The sequence below is a fragment of the Phacochoerus africanus genome, chromosome 7 (assembly GCF_016906955.1).
Source record: "Phacochoerus africanus isolate WHEZ1 chromosome 7, ROS_Pafr_v1, whole genome shotgun sequence".
NCBI classification, from domain to species: domain Eukaryota; kingdom Metazoa; phylum Chordata; class Mammalia; order Artiodactyla; family Suidae; genus Phacochoerus; species Phacochoerus africanus.
Window position 1 is genome coordinate 40257367 of NC_062550.1, and position 18715 is coordinate 40276081.

General features: G+C 34.3%; 1 protein-coding gene and 1 pseudogene across 1 annotated transcript in view; one reads left to right on the forward strand and one right to left on the reverse strand.

Moving 5' to 3' along the window:
• TRHDE (thyrotropin releasing hormone degrading enzyme) overlaps positions 1-18715 on the forward strand; it is a 382857-nt gene that overhangs the window by 299010 nt on the left and 65132 nt on the right. The gene's annotated exons all lie outside the window — the stretch shown is intronic.
• Positions 14545-16840, reverse strand: LOC125131606 (60S ribosomal protein L21-like; annotated as a pseudogene).

An 18715-nucleotide genomic window follows, 5' to 3' on the forward strand; every position in this document is an offset into this window, starting at 1 on the left:
GATTTTTGGATGATGTTTAGAGGAGGGCTTTTATCTCATCCTTATATTACTACTGCCTATCTTGATCTTTGGTACAGGATTTTGCTAACATATATTTGTTGAATGAATTGCTCAGACTATAAACTTTCATGCCCACTATTTTTTGTGCAATTAAGTATACATATTCTAGGTATCCTTTTCTGGTTGTTTGTTAAATATCGAAAAACCACCTGAATGCATTCTAGTTGTACTGATTAAAACAAAAGAGACATAACAATGTAAGAAATTCTTTTTTTACTCCTTCCATGACCTCCCATAACTTATACTCTCTTCACAGGTAAAATTATTAATATTTGGTATATTATTTTCCAGACTTTTTTTCTTTACATTTTCATAAAGTTTAAGCTTTTTTTACATGAACAGAAATATACTCTGTTCTCTGACTCATTTATAAAAATGAGTCCGAGGAGATTTATTCTATTGTTTCTAATTTTTCATTATTATCATCAAGACTGCACTAAGTGCCCTTGAAAAATTTTTTGTCATACACATATGCATTTTTAGAGGATTGACTCCTGCAAGTGAAATTTTGGTTTAAAGAGTATAAAATTTTTGATAACTAATACAATTTGTGTTCCAAAGAGTTTCCCAGTTGAACCCTCTCTCCATTAACCACACAGAAATCCTAGATTCCCTCAGACCTTTTAATAGGGTGCACATCTTTTACGTTTTAGACAGTCTAGCAGCAAAAATAACTTTTTTTTTTTTTGTCTTTTTGCCATTTCTTGGGCCGCTCCTGCGGCACATGAGGTTCCCAGACTAGGGGTCTAATCGGAGCTGTAGCTGCCAGCCTACGCTAGAGCCACCAGCAACGTGGGATCCGAGCTGTGTCTGCAACCTACCCACAGCTCACAGCAACGCTGGATCATTAACCCACTGAACAAGGGCAGGGATTGAACCCGCAACCTCATGGTTCTTAGTCAGATTTATTAATCACTGTGCCGCGATGGGAACTCCAACAAAAATAATTTTTGAAGTTGTTACAGAACTAGTTAAATTAACTTGTGCATCTTTTCATGTAAATTTGCTATTTGTATTTTATTTTCTTCCGTGAATTATTTCCTGGTTAAAAAAAAAAGAAAAAGAAAAACCTAATAGAAGATGGATGAGATATTTTTCCTACTCTATATTCCTGTGTATTTTGGTTGTTTTTGGATATAAATCTGTTTTGTAGTGTACAGCTTTACAGTATTTTCTCTTATTATTATGTCTTTTTTTTTTTAACTTTGTGGTATCTTTCATCATCCCAAAGGCTCTTAATTTATTTGTCAAGTCATTCTTTTTGTAACTTTCTAGTCTCTCATTCTGACTTCTATAGACCTTCTCTATCTGAACATTTTGAAGATATTTAAAATTTTTTGTTTAAAATCTATGTTCTTTTTACATCTGTTACCTCATGTCTTGCTTCTCTAATACCTTCTATGTCTAGAATGGAAGAGTGGTATAGTTAACATTTATACATTCGTAATCACTTATTTAATCCTATTTGCTGAAAAGGGCTTTCTTATTCACAGATTTGAAATGATATCTTTATATTAATGCAAATGCTTATATTTTAGGAAATTGATTCAATTCTGTTTAATTGGTCTCTGTTCTTTTTTGGCACTAGTAACATATTACCTAATTAATTTAGTTTTATGGTATGTTGTGGTTGGTAACTTTTTCTCTTATTCTTGTTCAAAATCTTACATATTCTTTAATGTAGATTTTAGAATCAGTTTGACAAAACCCATTAAAAATCCTGCTGCAATTATGACTGAATATGCACTGGATTTATAAGTTATTTTCTTAAAAGAATTAATACCTTTTCAAATGTGGGCTTTCCAATACCCAAACAGGTTATTTCTTCCCACTGATTCAAGTTCCCAAATCATGCTCTAAGTATGTTGGGTGTTTCTGGATATAATTTTATGTACATGGGTTTTGGTAATGTCATATTATTTCCTCATTTTTTATGGTACATACTTATACAGAAAATGGTACAGCTTCTGCACTTACATGTTATAGTTTTCATTACTTTTGTATAAGGAATAAATTAACCAATTGCCTTGCAAATGTCACTGTGTTATGACTCAAACTTTGAAATTAGTGACTAAAATGCCTAGATTTTTTTTTCTGTTGAGTGTTTATGTTTTGTTTCAAGTTTTGTTTTGATGAAGCTTTGCTAGATTGAGAGATATAAAAATAAACAAAATGCATCTCTTATTTATAGTGAGTTATAGTCTAGTAGGGACAATACAGTGCAGAAAATTAACTGTATTCACTCTGTAAGTTCTATGAATAAAATATTATGAAAGCATTGGGAACTAAAGAATGAATGTGGTCTAGAAAGCTTACAGAACTCGTCATATAGGAAGTAACATTAGAAGGATCTAAATTTGCTATGAAATTCATTACAAGTGAGAAAATGAAAGCAGGAAAAGATATAAATTAAAAGATGGACTTAGGACAAGAGAACAGTTACCACAGTAGTGCTCATGCAACAAATTAATTAAAACTTAGATTGGAGAAGGAGTGGAATTGACATCTAAATAAGGTAAGAACTCATTATTGAAGTTATTAGCTTAATATGTGGCAGAAACTGGAAATTTGGTAGATTTGCCATAGGAAAAATAATAACCTCTGGATTTGGTATTTAAAGCTATTAACATGCTCTGAGTATGAATTTAAAAAGCTATAAAGGTGTGTATCACTGGATTCTGGACCTATGTGGTTAGTTTGTTTGAAAATAGTCAAAATAAATGAAAATTATTTGGAACATTTGTTCGTATCCAAAAGAGTTCTAGAGATAAATCACCATCATTATCATAATCATCACCACCACCCCCCTTGCCTTGGGCAGTTACTGCACTGATTTATTTATTGTCACCAGTTTCCTAGAAAATTCAATTATGCAGAACATATGCTAAATTATTGCATTATTAATGTCATAACATATTTTTTAGCCTGCATAGCGTATTTTAAGACATTCTGTTATATAGGCTATCCCATTAAGGATCTGATCACCTAAAAACCCTTAACAAGGGTAAGAATCTTAACAACTCGGTTTGCAGATTTTGTTAAGAAATAAGATAGCACTTAATCTCTTTTAAAATATTAGTGTCTTTGGTGTTCATGTTGTGGTTCAGCAGTAATGACTCCAACTAGTATCAAGAGGACGTGGGTTAAATCATGGGCCTTGCTCAGTGGGTTAAGGATCCAGTGTTGCTGTGGGCTGAGGTGTAGGTCACAGATGCGACTTGGATCCTTCATAGCTGTGGCTGTGGCTGTCAGCAGCTACAATTCTGATCTGACACCTATCCTGTTAACTTCCACGGGTGTGGCCCTAAAAATGCAAAAAAAAAAAAAATAGTGTCTTGTTAACAAGCATAAGGAATTGTATCTGGAAATTATGAATGTCACACTTAGCAGTGCTCTAAGCACTTAGTGAGCCATCATTAGTAGTGTTTAATACATGTCTGATGACTGTATAATAATAAATACATTGTTATCAACTTGCTTCAGAGCTTATAAATATGAGATAGGTTAGGAGAACTGGAAATTCAGTTCATGAGCCAGTGAAAATATGGCTTAAAGAAGCAAATTATGAGTATACCCCAAAACTACCCTTACACATGGCTTCTGTTTCTAAGTCTGAATTTCAGGACTTGCTTGTTAAAACTGCCTTCACACTGTTTGCAAACTGAGTGGTAGTAATCTACTCCTTGTGAGACTTCATCCATCATAGTTTTTATTAAAAGTTCTATGTTTGCTAGATGGCTCTCCTAGTCCTTGTTTAAAGTTCCTATTGACAATCATATGTTCAGTATTTCTTCACTCACTGCAGAAAATGGGAGCATCATGTGCCTAAAAAGCAACTGCATCCTGACCCAGGCTAGATGACAAGTAGCTTTTTCTGTGTGGGTCTTGCATGTTTGCAATGTGCTAACCTTTTGTAGGGAAAATTGAGAAGGAGTGACTTCAAAACCTGTCATAAGAAAGACCTTGGCAGACTGGACTTTTTGTTCTCATTTTCCCACTCTGTTAAGGAGATAACAGGGCTATCTCACTTCACCTGAATACTGCTATGCAATACCTGATTAAAAATCCTGGATCCCTCTGACACTGTCTACTGCTTTATAAATTCTGATTTCACGAAGGATATTTAGTTTTGGAATTTTTTCAATACCTGCCTTTTTCTTTTTTGAAAGTAATACATTATCTGAAGCATAAATATTTTTCTTCCTTAGTTGTGTTTTGTAATGAAATCATGAGAATTATTAATAATAGAATCCTGGGAATACTGATTAAAATGGATTTTAATATTGTATTCAGTGGGCAGGGAGACAGGCGTGATTTCTTAGCTGTTTATATGAGACTCATTTCGGAGAAGTATCTATGTATGATTGTGTTCTTATTTATCTTTTGTTAAGCCACTAGAATGTGTGTGCAAAGGATTACAATTAAATATTTATGAAATCCTGCAAGTGATAAAATTGTTTATTGCAAAATAAGATTTACTGTTGGCTATAGGCTTCCAATCTTCTGCCACTGGCCAGAGGTTATTAAAATTAGCTCACATTTATCCTTTTGGCCTTTCTGACCAGGGCAGATCTTTCTGTGCTCTGAGCAGTGACTCATAGCAAGTCCATTCAGGAGCTTTGTGGCCATTTCCAAAAGATCACACTATTTCTCACATCTACGAGGCTGGGGATTTAATTATCTACTTGTCATTATCAGCTAAAGCTTCTCTTGAGATATACAAAAAAGTCACCTTGAAGCCCTCTCATTTTATATCTTTCTGCATGCAATTACTTAAAAATTCATATCCAAGAGGCCTCTACATTGGTCTTAGTTTTTGCAACACTTTGTCACAGTAAATGTTAAAAAAGAGTTGGAAGGCACTTTTGGCACATTTACTGTAATGAGCTGAGAGTCTTCAGCTTTCTTTCTATGATAACCCAGTAAAAGGCTAAAGTGTATTCCTGAATTTTTAACCCACGCTGTTCCTACCGGCGTGGGTTGGTTTGCTCAAGGTTAGAGAGCTAGGTAACATGTTCCTTTGAGCTATATTTAGAAAACTTTTGAGGATGGAGTCACAGATGTTGTTCCTGGCATAAGGGTTTAAGGGGAGCCACCATAATTACCAAGTACTTCTGAGAAGTACAAAGCTCCTGGAGCATTAAGGGCAGGCCTGTGACTCTTGAGGCAAACTTTCTTGGAGACGTATAAATTGTACTGCATTATATCAAAAGCAAACTTATGACCTTCTGGTGCCAAATTTGTGTTTCAGCTCTGTAGGTAAAAATGTTTTAATATTAATATCTAATGTCTGAGACTGCTGAGTAGAAAGTAGAAGAGAGATATTTTGACATCATTCTGTAGGTTTGATCCATTTTCATAGCAAACAGCCTGCACTCTTGAGTTATAAAAGTGTGGGTGATGTTTGTGGCTTACATGGATTTGCATAAGCCATTTTTTTTAAAGAATAAATAATATAGATTTCCAAATGCAAATTTGTTTGAATGAATATATATATATATATACATGCTCTTTAACGTCTCATAAATTAAAACAAATATGTAATTCACATTGTAGTTAGTACTGCTTTGTCATACTTGCCACAAAATTGTGATTTTTTTGGATTTTCTAATTATTTTGAAACCTAAGCCTGAGATTTCATGAGAATTTCTCTAGGATCCCTCTGAACTTCCTGAGAGTTTGAAGTATTTTCCTGTTCACAGATAATTTAAATTATTTAGTCAGAGCTTTCTCCAGAATGGTCATTTATAACACCAACTTTACTTGAATAAATATTTGTAACATGATTTTAGCATGAAAATCTGAACATTCCTCTTATATTGGATTCCTGCACTGTGATAGCATTATCTTAGTGTTTCTCTTTTCATGAATTTGAGGTGTCCCTTCAGCTGCTTGCAGGAAATCTTTTGCGTATTCGGGTTCACTGCTTCTTTTTGAGTATCAGCTGAGAGACCGCCTTCATCAGGACCACCCCATCTGAGATATTTTATTAAAAATTGCATCTTCCCACTACTACCTAAGGGTTTACATTCTATGAAGCATACCACGTGATTCTGATATGCACAGCAATGTGAAAACCACTGCTTTTGAGGCCCAGAAGGAATTTATGGCGTCAGTTTAGATAGGCGGGTGCTTCTATGAAGCTGAAAGTCCTTAGAGTAGCATCCTCACAGCAGTGAGGGTGAGTTTCTTAGGGTCCTAGTATCATGAGCTGATCATTCCACAATCGGGACATCAGGGATTCAGTTGTAAGTGTTCAAAAACACTTTAAAAAAATCCTGTTATTAAGTATGTTACCGTTTCAGATATGCTGTCTGATAGCTTTAAACAAAATTCATAATCTCAGTGTCTTAGAAATTTTCCCAAGCCTGGAAAGCTCCTGGAGGATTCGTATATAATTAAGGGACCTTTTGTTTTATTTTATTTTATTTTATTTTATTTTATTTTATTTTATTTTATTTTATTTTATTTTATTTTATTTTATTTTATTTTATTTTATTTTATTTGCTTTTTAGGGCCATACATGTGGCATGTGGAAGTTCCCAGGCCAGGGGTTGAGTTAGAGCTTCAGCTGCTGACTTACACAACAGCCACAGCAATGCTGGATCCCAGCCATGTCTGTAGCCTACACCACAGCTCACAGCACACTGAGCAAGGCCAGGGATTGAGCCTGTATCCTCATGGATACTAGTCGAGTTCATTACCACTGAGCCACAATGGGAACTCCCACCTTTATGTTTAAATGAATATTCTGGGACACATCAACCATACATACACATGCTGAGTCCTAAGGTGTTCAGTACTTTTCCATCATGAGTGACAAGGCAGAATTTTCTTGTAGGCTAGTCTGTCAGCTAAACCTAGAATAATTTGTACATCTATTGACAATGTAAGTAGGCAGGAATAGTAGAGCTACCGGGGCAAGCGTTAACTGTGAGAAGAAGGCTTCTTTTGCTTTTGTGGTTATTCTGTGATAATTCTTTGAGGAACTCAGGAACTTAGAAAGATGAAGGCAAGAAAAGAAAAGGAAGGAAAAGTAGTTCTTTCAGCAATAAATAATCGATAAGAAAGAAGAAAACCAGTGTTTTGTGGTCGACTTAGTCTGTGGAAAAATTAAATGAATCCTCTGGCATTTACCCTGCTTATGTAAAAGTCTAATTTTCACAAAGACCTACATATATGTAAAATCTTGCTCTCAAAAACAGAGATTCATAGGGCTTTTTCTGATAGCAGTCTTTCTTAACAAATATGCTAATCAGCCAATGATGATGTAAAGAAACACTCATATTTTTCTCCTAGAACTTATAAAATCTATTTTAGGCTTCAAGAGTTATTTACCTAAGATAGCAATGCTGTCTTGATAAGGAAACTCAAAGGTAATGAAAAATAGATATTTTACATTGGTTTCTCCTTGCCATGGAAATGTAAGATTCCATTTTTATATTTGAAGAGATAATAATTTGGGGAAGAGCTTAAAGGGAAGGAAATTTATTTCCAACATTTTGTGCAATAAAGGTGAGTGATTAATTCAAAATAACATGCACTTTTGCATATGTGGCAAATCTTATAGTCTTGGGAGATGATTTGAAATACATGATGTTCTCCCTTAATTGCTTGCAATTTGAACTCTTCTGTGTGGAATGCTTCAAATGTCCTTATGTGGAATGGAGTACTAGTGAAGAGGCCTTCACTACTTCGGATGTAAGAAAACATCAGATTAGGGAAACTTGACTTGCGGCAACTGTGCCAAAACCTATTTAAAGTATTTTAAAGACATGAATACAGGCCAACTCAGAAGCTAAGAGGTAGCAAGGGGCCCTACAGAATCAGACTACATTTAAATCACAGATTGAGTTCTTCCTTGCTAAACTGGTCAAGGCCTGGAGTGCAGTGGATTTGAGCCTCTAAATGTAGGGAGCCGGGGGTTTCCGGTTGCTTAGCTGCTTCGCCTAAGTAGGATGTGAATTAAACAGAAGTTCAGTATCCATTCTCCAGGTTACCAGGTGGTAGTGCTAACCAAAGGAGGGATAAAGAGGGTTTTAATAAGAAAGACAATGTTAGTCTTGCAGTCCATATGTGACAAGTTCAAGTAAGGCTAATAGGCCCTGAGGAGAATAATGATTGGATATCAGAGAGTTTTATGTGGATGCTAACTTACACTCTCAATTAGTGGAGGGTTCTTGGGAATGCTGTCAGAAATGCCAACATAGAAAGAACTTCAAGTGAAAATAACTTTTGCATGCCCAGTGTGCAAAAGCCTTGGAAATTAATTGCATAAGCTGAGGGCAGATCATGGGCTTTATCCGAGCTCTATCAGGGGATATGTTACTTCCCCTTTTTCAACTGATAATGAGACTAAAATTATTAAAGAAATATAGTTACTGTGCAGAGCAACTAGGCCCCTTGCCTCCTAGTTTACCATACTTTTTAATTTCCAGCTTTGTAAAGTTTCTCAGGTTTCCTATTTCCATTTTAAAAATGCTACTGCAGTCTGTTGAATTTTGACATTGATAGACTATCAGCTATTTCATAGAGTGTGAAGAGTTGAGAAATCCATATGAAAATTTGTATTTCAGTAAAGAAACTGTAATATGTAGGGTATTTCAATAAATTATATATACAGTGTGAACATTAATGAGTTTGTTGATGGACAGATGATGGATACATGGATTGAAAGGTAGGTGGATGACAGAGACAGAGACATAATACTTATTTCATGCCATGCTGAAATCATTATATTTGGTCTCAGAAAGATTATTTTGTCACACTTTTCATATGGGGGAAGTAATGGAGACTTTTTAAATTGGAGAATCATAGCTGATGTTTAGTTAAAATCAAGTGATTTTCTTAGTGAAAGGAGCTATTACTGAGATGAAATATAAACATGAATTATATACTAAATACTTATCACATGTAACAATAGAAAGTTGTAAATGTTGGTGGAGATATTTTCAAATATACGACAAATTCAAAGGTAGAAACATATGTTCTTTATTTCTTCATCTATATTTTATCATTATAAGAATGCATAGAAACTAATAGGAAAATCTTTCAATAGCTATTTGCCTGCTTCTTATGTCATAATTCAATATCTACTTTTCATTTCCAGATGAGTTAATCAGTTTCTAAAGAGTATGTACATGATTTTAAAATGAATTGTGTATTCTTAACAGATAAATGATATGAGAACATCTTTCATAAACAGGCAAAATGAAAATAATGAAAAGCATGAGAAGCAAGCACTTCAAAATGCTTTTAGTGGGTTAGCCTTTTTTATTTCCATTTTTGATGCTTATTAGTAAGAATAATTTCCATATGGAAAGTTCTATAATACAAAGTTAGCAATATCTTTCAGTTGTATAGTAACAGTTTTGTACATTTCAAAATACATCAGAGTTAAAAATATACATAGACACATATAAAAATGGTAATCCCAAATGGCCTATCCACAATGTGACAGTTCATTACTTCAACAAATATTTAATAAACACCTGCTGTATATGAGGTACTGTTATGGACACCATAGTAAATAGTAGTGAATAAAATAGTCAAAATCTCTGTTTATGTTACAGCGAATTGGATTATAGTCCATTTGTCATGCAAAAAAATATTTCAGATTGACATACTTTTAAAGTATATAAATAAAACAAAAAGAATGAGAGAGTTTGGAGAAGGGACACAGAGCATTTATTTTAAATATGGTGGCCAGGGAAACTCATTTTTCAGTTGATATTTGAGTGGTTATTTACGTTAAAAAGGTAAATAAAGGAGTCATCTGGGAATAGAGCATTCCAGACAGAGGAGCAGCATGTGCAAAAGCCCTGAGGTAGAATGTGCTTGGTATGTTCAAGGGAAAGTAAACAGGTAGATGTGGCTCTAGTGGAGTGAGAATAGGTCATAGTAAGATGAGATGGGTTTAAGGATCTTACTGAACCCTAGTTATGTAAGGGTTTATAGACTTTTGTAAGAATTTGGGGTTTTATTCTGAGTGAGAGGGAAAGCTGTTGTGAGGGGTTTGAACAAAAGAGTGATGTGATCAGGCATGTTTTTATAGGATCACTCCAGCTGCTGTATTGAAAATATACTATGAGGGAGCCAGGGTGGAAGCACAAATCCCAGGTAGGAGGGCAATCAAGACAAACTCTATTTAGAGAGCTGTTGTTCTTCACCAGGTAAATAATTATAGGAGATACCCCAGGGTAACTTGGTAGCCTCCTGAGTGTAAGAGGTTACAGACCCATACAAATGTTTTCCTGGGAAATACTTATTAAGCAGTAATAGCAAGAAAATGAAAATAGATTTCTATATTTTTTAAACATTTGGATTGCTTCTGTTTTTAGTCTATTATGAATAATGTTGCTCTGAATAGTTGGATAAGTATCTTCGTGTGTATGTATGTTTTCCTTTCTCTTATAAATACCTAGGAGTGGAATTGCTGAGTTGTCTGGTAAGATGGTTTATTAGATTCTACCCTATTGTCTTCCCAAGTGCCTGGACCACTTTACATTCCAACAGGCAGTACATGACAATGCCATTTGCTTTGCATTCCCACCAACACCTAGATTGTCTGTCTTTTTTTTTTTTTTTTAACTTTTTAGGGCCACACCTGTGGCATATGAAGGTTCCCAGGCTAGCGGTCTAATTGGAGCTACAGCTGCTAGCCTACACCACAGCCACAGCAATGCCAGATCCCAGCCCTTTCTGCTACCTACCCCACAGCTCACGGCAACACTGGATCCTTAACCCACTGAGCGAGGCCAGGGTTTGAACCTGCATCCTCATGGGTTCTAGTCAGATTAGTTTCCACTGTGCCATGACAGGAACTCCAATTGTCTGTCTTTTTAACATTAGCCATTATATTGTGTATAGAGTGTATCTTATTATGGCTGATTTAATTGCACTTCTCTGATGATCAAGAATGTTGAGAATCTTCTTGTACTTAATTATCATTTCTGTGTCTTCTTTTATGTAATATCTGTTCAAATCCTTTGTCCATTTAAAAAAGTAAATTGTGGCTTTATTGAGGTATAGGAATTCTGTATATTGACCTTATATTCTGTAGCCTTGCAGAGTTTATTATTTTTTATGGTCTTTTAATATTTTTCTTAGGGTTTTCTACAAATGTTGTAATGTCATCTGGAAATGACAATAGTTTTACTTCTTCCTTTTCAATCTTTATGCATTTTATTTCTCTATCTTAATAATTTTGAAGTACTCTCTAATATTCTATTGTATGGGTATATATACTATAACTTAAAATATTCATATTATTGGAAATTCAGAATGTCTTAAAATTCTCACTTAAGAATAATTCTGAAGAATATATTTGTACATGAATTTTTTATTATTTATTTGTTGTTTACTAAGATATATTTTTGGAACTTTGTTTATTGAGTCCATGGTTAAAATCATTGAAACAGATTGTCAAGTTGCCATTAGAGATGGGCAAATTTCTCCACAGAATAATATGAGAGTGTTTTTTAGCATAGCTGATTTTTAAAACTGATATTATTAATTTCAGTTTTTATATTATTCTACTATCTAGATCAAAACATTTTTTTTTTCTTTTTAGGGCCGCACTTGCAACATATGGAATTTCACAGGCTAGGGTTCAAATTGGAGCTGCAGCTGCCGACCTATGCCACAGCCTCAGCTACTCGGAATCCAAGCCACATCTGTGACCTAAACCACAGCTCGTGGCAACGCCAGATCCTTAACCCACTGAGCAAGGCCAAGGATTGAACCCATGTCCTTATGGATACTAGTTGGGTTCATTACTGCTGATCCACAACAGGAACTCCTAGATCCAAATACATTTAAGAAATAAATATTTAAAATAATTTCTCTCTCTTGTCTAACTTTTAGTTTAGAAAACTATAGTGGTTAAAATCATTGACTTCAGAATTAAATATGAATAAATCCTAGCTTCTACTAAAAATCTAACCTTGAGCAAGTTACTTATTTTTATCCTTAGTTTCCTTCTAATTTTTTCAGTTACAAAATGTGGGTAAAAGAGAATCCACATCAGAGTTTTATTTTGAATATTAAATGAGATCAAATTAAATTAAAACATTCTATGTAGCCCTGGGCTGGATAAATGCTATATTAATATTTTCTGGAGTTCCTGAGTGAACTCAGGTTAAGAACCCAACATAGTGTCCATGAGGATGCAGGTTCAATCCCTGGTCTTGCTCAGTGGGTTTAGGATCTGGCATTGCCACAGGTTGTGGCATAGATCATAGATGCAGTGTGGATCTGGTGTTGCTGTGCCTGTGGTATAGAATGACAGCTGCAGCCCCTACCCTGGGAACTTCCATATGCCACAGGTGCAGCCATGAAAGTGTTTTTTTTTTTCTTTCTGTTGTTATATGACATTCCATGATAGACCAGGATCTGCATGATGTTCAAGAGACATATGATATTAAATTGAGACATTTAGGGCTAGAAAAGTAGTTAATCCAGAATATGTCCTTTTTACTTAACTTTTCCTCAATTTAAATCAAATTATTCAGAATTGGTTTTCACTGAAATGTATACCAATGTACTGAAGTTTAAAATGTAAACTCAAGTTTTAATCTGAATCAATTTTGATGAAGTTGTTGACTCAGTTTTCACCTTAATTTATTTTTCTCTATAACTCTGTTTCATAGTATTCTTTTGTTAACAAATATCATTGTAATCTAGAATTTTTTTTCTAATACACAGTGTGTAATTTTAAATATGAAGGTTGAACATTAATATTAGATTCAGTAGTTTTGATAATTACATAGATAAAGGAGGTGAAAATATATCTGGATAAATGCTGCTTCATGATCTTAAGAGCAAGGAATTTCTTAAAAACAACATTCACAACAAAATTAATTTTTTCTCAAACAACATTGTTAAAAAATACATTTATTTCATTTTTTCACTAAGTAAATGCTCATGAGCAATCTACTGTAATAGTTATTATATTAAACATAATGAACTACATATATTAAAAATATGAATGAACTACAACTTCTAGCAAAATATTCTCAGATGCCTTAAAATTTAGAGAGTTATAATCTCACAATTATCTAATGGAACATTTTATCCAATGCAATACATTGATCTAAAGGATTTCATGTTTATTTAATATAAATGTTAAAGAGTAGTTTAAGAACACAGTGCTTTAAGGAATGAGTGATCACTTTGGGGTAATATCCTCACAATCTCCTAATATTTCATGGAAGATGTTGAAAATTTAGGGTGAGCTTTGCAAAACATCTGGAAGAAGGAAACAAGTAACATCACACATATACTCTAATGATACCTGCGTGCACAGTTATCTGGTCATAGATCTCAAACGTGTTAGCAGTAGACAGTATTTTGGGGTAATCTTCAAAGAAGCCTCAAAATAAGATGACTACAACAAGTGCACATAGAAGAGGAAGACACACATGAAGAAATCAAAATGGAAAAGTTAAAATGATAGCATCTTTGTGAAATTTAAATTCAAAAAAATAATCCTTTGCCATTATGAAAATCTGTTTCCTAATTTTGGATTAAGAAGTATGCTCTGATTTCAAATCTCTAGATAGAGAATGTTCAGATTTTGACTTTATCTAGTTAGAGTGACCTGCTAATACAGAGAAGCCGTTTTAAAATCTTTCCTTTGCCAACCAATTTCACTTTTTAAGTGATCCCCTTTAAACCATGTTCATCTGATTGAAATCACTAATGAGACAACACTATCGGAAAGTAAAAACCTGTCACTCTGGAGAATATAATGTGTCTCTAGTTATGCACAACTATATAGGAATGTATTAATATGTAGAAATACAGATGTTTCTTTCTCTCCATTAAGCCTTATTGAATTGGAGATTTTTCTGGATCTTGTTGGATTTGTCTTTAGAATATTACAATGCATAAATTTCCTTGTTAACTATTAACAATTTTTTGTGGTCCTTCTTATGTTTTATTTCTGAGTTGATAGCAATTTGTATTTTGATTAGGAAGAGAAGGTTTGTGTGTGTGTGTGTCTGTGTATATTCTAAAATATAAATTTCATGGGACTTTTAATATTTAAAATATTCTATATTTTAAAATAGAAATTATATTTCAAGCTTATTTAAAACAACTAATTGCTGGTTTTCCTAGTCTTCATGCCTCAACTGAAGAGCTGATGTAAAAATGAGAGAAAAAGTTTTTTTCTGTTTCTTTCTTGCTTTTTTTTTTTTTTACAGCCGCACCAGTGGCATATGGAAGTTCCCAGGCTAGGGGTCTAATCGGACTGTAGCCACCTGCCTATGTCACAGCCACAGCAATGTGGGATCTGAGCCACATCTGTGACCTACACCACAGCTCACAGCAACACCAGATTCTTAACCCACTGAGTAAGGCCAGGGATCAAACCCTCAGCCTCATGGGTGCTAGTCTGGGTCTTTAACCATTGGGCAATGAGGGAACTCACCCCCCCACACTTTTTTTTTTAACAGTCTAGGTCTTTTATTTTCTTTACACTTACAATGCCATGAATTTATAGGGAATGGGTTCCAACACGTCAGGCTCCTTTTCACTGCTTCTCACGAAGTGAGCTTCTCTGGATGGAGCAGGCTGGCACTTCAGCTGAACCCAGGTAACTTTCTCTTTGGCTTCCTTCTTTTTCTGATGGTTTTCCTTCACACATTTCAGGAAGCTGTCTTAGAGTGCTTAATATGCTCAATATGCACATGAATTCTCTTGGCAACAATCTTACCCTTAACTTGTTTGTTTACAATGCCTACAGCATGATGGGTTACATTGTGGACTCTTACAGTTTTGCCATGGTAACATTTGTGAGGCATTCCTTTTTGAACAGTGTCCATTCCCTTTATGTCTTGGAATTTCTCATGTATGTGGCCAAAGGAACAACTCCATGTTTTCTAAAAGGCTTAGAGAACATAGAGCGGGTGCCCTCCTCTCTCCCTTTGTATTGGTCATTTTGGTGAATGACTGGAAGATGGTGGTGCCGTCCATAAGGTGAAATACAGTGTTCTTAAAAACACCATTTTAATCTCTTCTTTTTCTTGAAATACAGTAGTCTTAAAAACACTATTTATCAGAAAATATCCAAGTATACTTATCTAAGTGTACAAGTGAAATTAAATATACTTGACCAAATTTTTCCTCCACAAATGGATTGTATAACATAACCTAGTTTGTGGCAGGAAAAAAATTGTTGATTTACAATTATTAATTACTAGAGCACAATATCAGTGATCATATCTCTATATCAAGTTAGAATCAACATGGTATTCACCCACTATTGATTTCCAAATGTTTCAATTAAATTCCCACACTGCTTTTTCACACTGAAAAGTCTTAAAGAAAACTTTGCTTGATACCAAAAAAACAAAAACAAAAACAAAACTCTGATAGATGGGATTGACATCTATTTTTTTCTTTCTAATAAGTGAAATGCTGATTCATTTGTTTGCTTTATACTCTTGGTCAGCATATGAGAAATTGAAGTGATACTTTCTAAAATGTTATCTTTCCACTACCAACCAAGGCCCTAGCTCTAAGTCCAATATCTGCAAGTCAAACACAAATATCTACTAAGTTAAAAAAAAATCTGGGGAATAAATAAGTTGGTTGTCCTCACACAACTGATTCCCAGTGGTGGGGCAGGGATAGCATAAAACCTGCCATTTAAAAGAGGGAAAAAAAAGGAAAAATAAATGCCATTGCGAAGGACTGGGGGATGGACAAAGTTTCTTGGAGAAAATAAAAATCTAAAAAAAAAAAAATGATTATGCCACCAGAAATACATGAGAGCACTGATTTAAGGACAGCATTCTCAAGATCCAGATTAGCAGAACCAGTTTATTCTGATTTCTTTCTGTTTTTTAAGATGTTCAGTTGAGGGGAAAGTAATACATGTGTTACTACTTCTCAGCTTCCCTAGCACCAACTGCCAATAACCAAAAAAGAAAGAAAAAAGAAATACTGACAAATAAAATGAATTATGGACCAATATATGGAAGGATTCTGAAAATGGATGAAAGTATTTACAGAGCTTCTATGGGACACAGAAATCTACAAAAATGGAAGGTGTATCCATGAAAGGGCTGCCTTATTGAGAATAATGAAATCTGGAGGTGTAATGGGTTACATTTCTTTTTTCTTTTTTTTTTTTTTTTGTCTTTTTGCTATTTCTTTGGGCCGCTCCCGCGGCATATGGAGGTTCCCAGGCTAGGGGTCGAATCGGAGCTATAGCCGCCAGCCTACACCAGAGCCACAGCAACGCGGGATCCAAGCCGCGTCTGCAACCTACACCACAGCTCATGGCAAAGCCGGATGGTTAACCCACTGAGCAAGGGCAGGGACCGAACCCGCAACCTCATGGTTCCTAGTCGTATTCGCTAACCACTGCGCCACGACGGGAACTCCTAATGGGTTACATTTCTAAATCTTTCTCTACGTGGAAGAACAGGACGCCAATTCAGGCCTGAAAGAGAAGATGTGCAAACTTCAACTTTCTGCAGGAAGCAGGGGGCAGACGTGGTGGGGTGGGGAAGAAATATATGTGGCAGTTGGCGTGGCAACCATTAATTGAGACAGCTGGAGAGAAACAATTAAATGCTAAATCTCCTTAACAAGAACCTTCAATATGCAAGGTTGAACTATGAATCACACAGCTCTCCAGCATATTCTGAAATAGGACTATGGAGCAGAAATATGCCCTTAAACAGATGGATCCACTGATTTGATTAGAACCAGATTAAAATAACAATTACACTAAATGTAAACCACTACCATCCAGCCTGTTCACCATGATTACTCTCACACCACACCCTATTAGCAATTACTTCTACTGTATAGGGTTACCCTTTCAAATAAGAGTGACATTTAGCATATACCAGTCTGAAAGCCACAGAACTATGGAAAGATACCATAAGAGTTAAGAATCATAACAACAGCAGAAGGACTACAACATCAAGCCAAAAATTGAATTATGCTCATCTGTGTGATTTCCAAGAATGAAAAAAATGTAGTTTTTTTTGAGACAAGAATTTAAAGAAGACATGCAAAATAATTTAAAAAAAGAGATAAGGCAACAAAAAGAAAATTGATCTGGCCCTATAAGGAAGAAAGGCATGCTAGAAGCAGTAAAAATTATATATATACACAGAGGAAAACAGAGTCAGGGATGTGGAGAATAAGCTTGAAATAACTGAGATAAATGAAATGAAAAAAAAACAGTGAAAATTATATTGTAAGCAAGAGACATCCAGTGTCTTTGTGTGTTGGGCTGTGTGTGTGTGTGTGCGTGCGTGAGCACTTAATATTATGTAATGAAAAAGATTAAAGCTGTAGCTGGAGTAAACTTTCTTATAATAAAGATGTCAACATGTATGTTGAAAGGGTACCCTGTGTTTAAGGAAGAAACACAGAGAGATTAATATTAAGACATATTTTTGTGAATACCTTGTGCTTTAAAAATTAAAACAAATTCCCTAGTGAGTGGAAAATTCAGACTGGCTCAGATTTCTATAAGCAAAGAATATTCCAGTGGATAGAATGCAAAGTTTTTAATGTAGTCAAGTTACCCTTTGATTGCAAAGGAATGATGGTAAGTCTTGAATCCACTGTATGTGGAACAAAGGAAACAAGGAAATTTAGGCTGCAAAATAGAAGGCAAATGTTTAAACCAAGAAAATTTAGAAATAATTTAACAAGTAAAAATCCATAGGGAAACAAGAATTAGTAGAAAGTATACATCTGATAGTTTTCTCATTTTTTCTTATTAGAGACTCAGTGGATACAGATTTAACTATGGATAAATGCATAGGAAAATATTTTAAGACAGTTTAACTAAGATAAATTTCCTTTTGAAAGAAAAGTGTGTCAAGTATAAGTTTTTAGAGGGCATTTTAGTCACATGGAGTATCCCAGTAGTCTTGTCATTTTTCTAAAACTCTATAAATTCTTTAAAAGATTTTAATCACTTTGCTACTTTCTCATATGCTTTTACTTTTAATATTAAATTTGCAAATCTTATGAAAATTATTGTTGTACTATAATTGTACATAAAATAATAATGGTAATGATTTTCCTTAAATTAAGATTCTAGAATTTTCTACTCATACAAGATGTTCTCTTACTAGAGAGAAATTTCTAATTTTTACAAAATATATCATTTTCAGCTTCATAATGTTGAACTACATGTGATCACTTTAGCAAAAATATAAAACATTTTAAACCTATTATTCTTGTAAAAATTATATATCTTATCTTTATGCTAATATTTTAATAATATACATATATATTTGTTCTGAATTAGCTAGCACTTTTTGGCATTGTTTGTATTTTCACTGATGCTTCAACTTTTAAAAATTACTTCCTTCAGGTGATAATGAGGGATAAGTTTTCAGACAGTAAGCAAGGACTTAACTATAAGACTATTATTAAAATTAATGAGTGTCATTGCTAGAACACAGTAAATCTATACCATTAATGTCCTCTAATTGCTAATCATCATTAAGGAGTCAGAACATCATTATCATTACTTTTCCTAAGTTTTTTTTTTTTTAACACCATCCACATTAAAGAAAATCAAGGAAAGGTTAAGGTCATATATTTTTGAGTTGGGGATCCAGATTAATTAAATATTTCTATGTAAATAGTATATCTTCTGAAATTTGTCGCA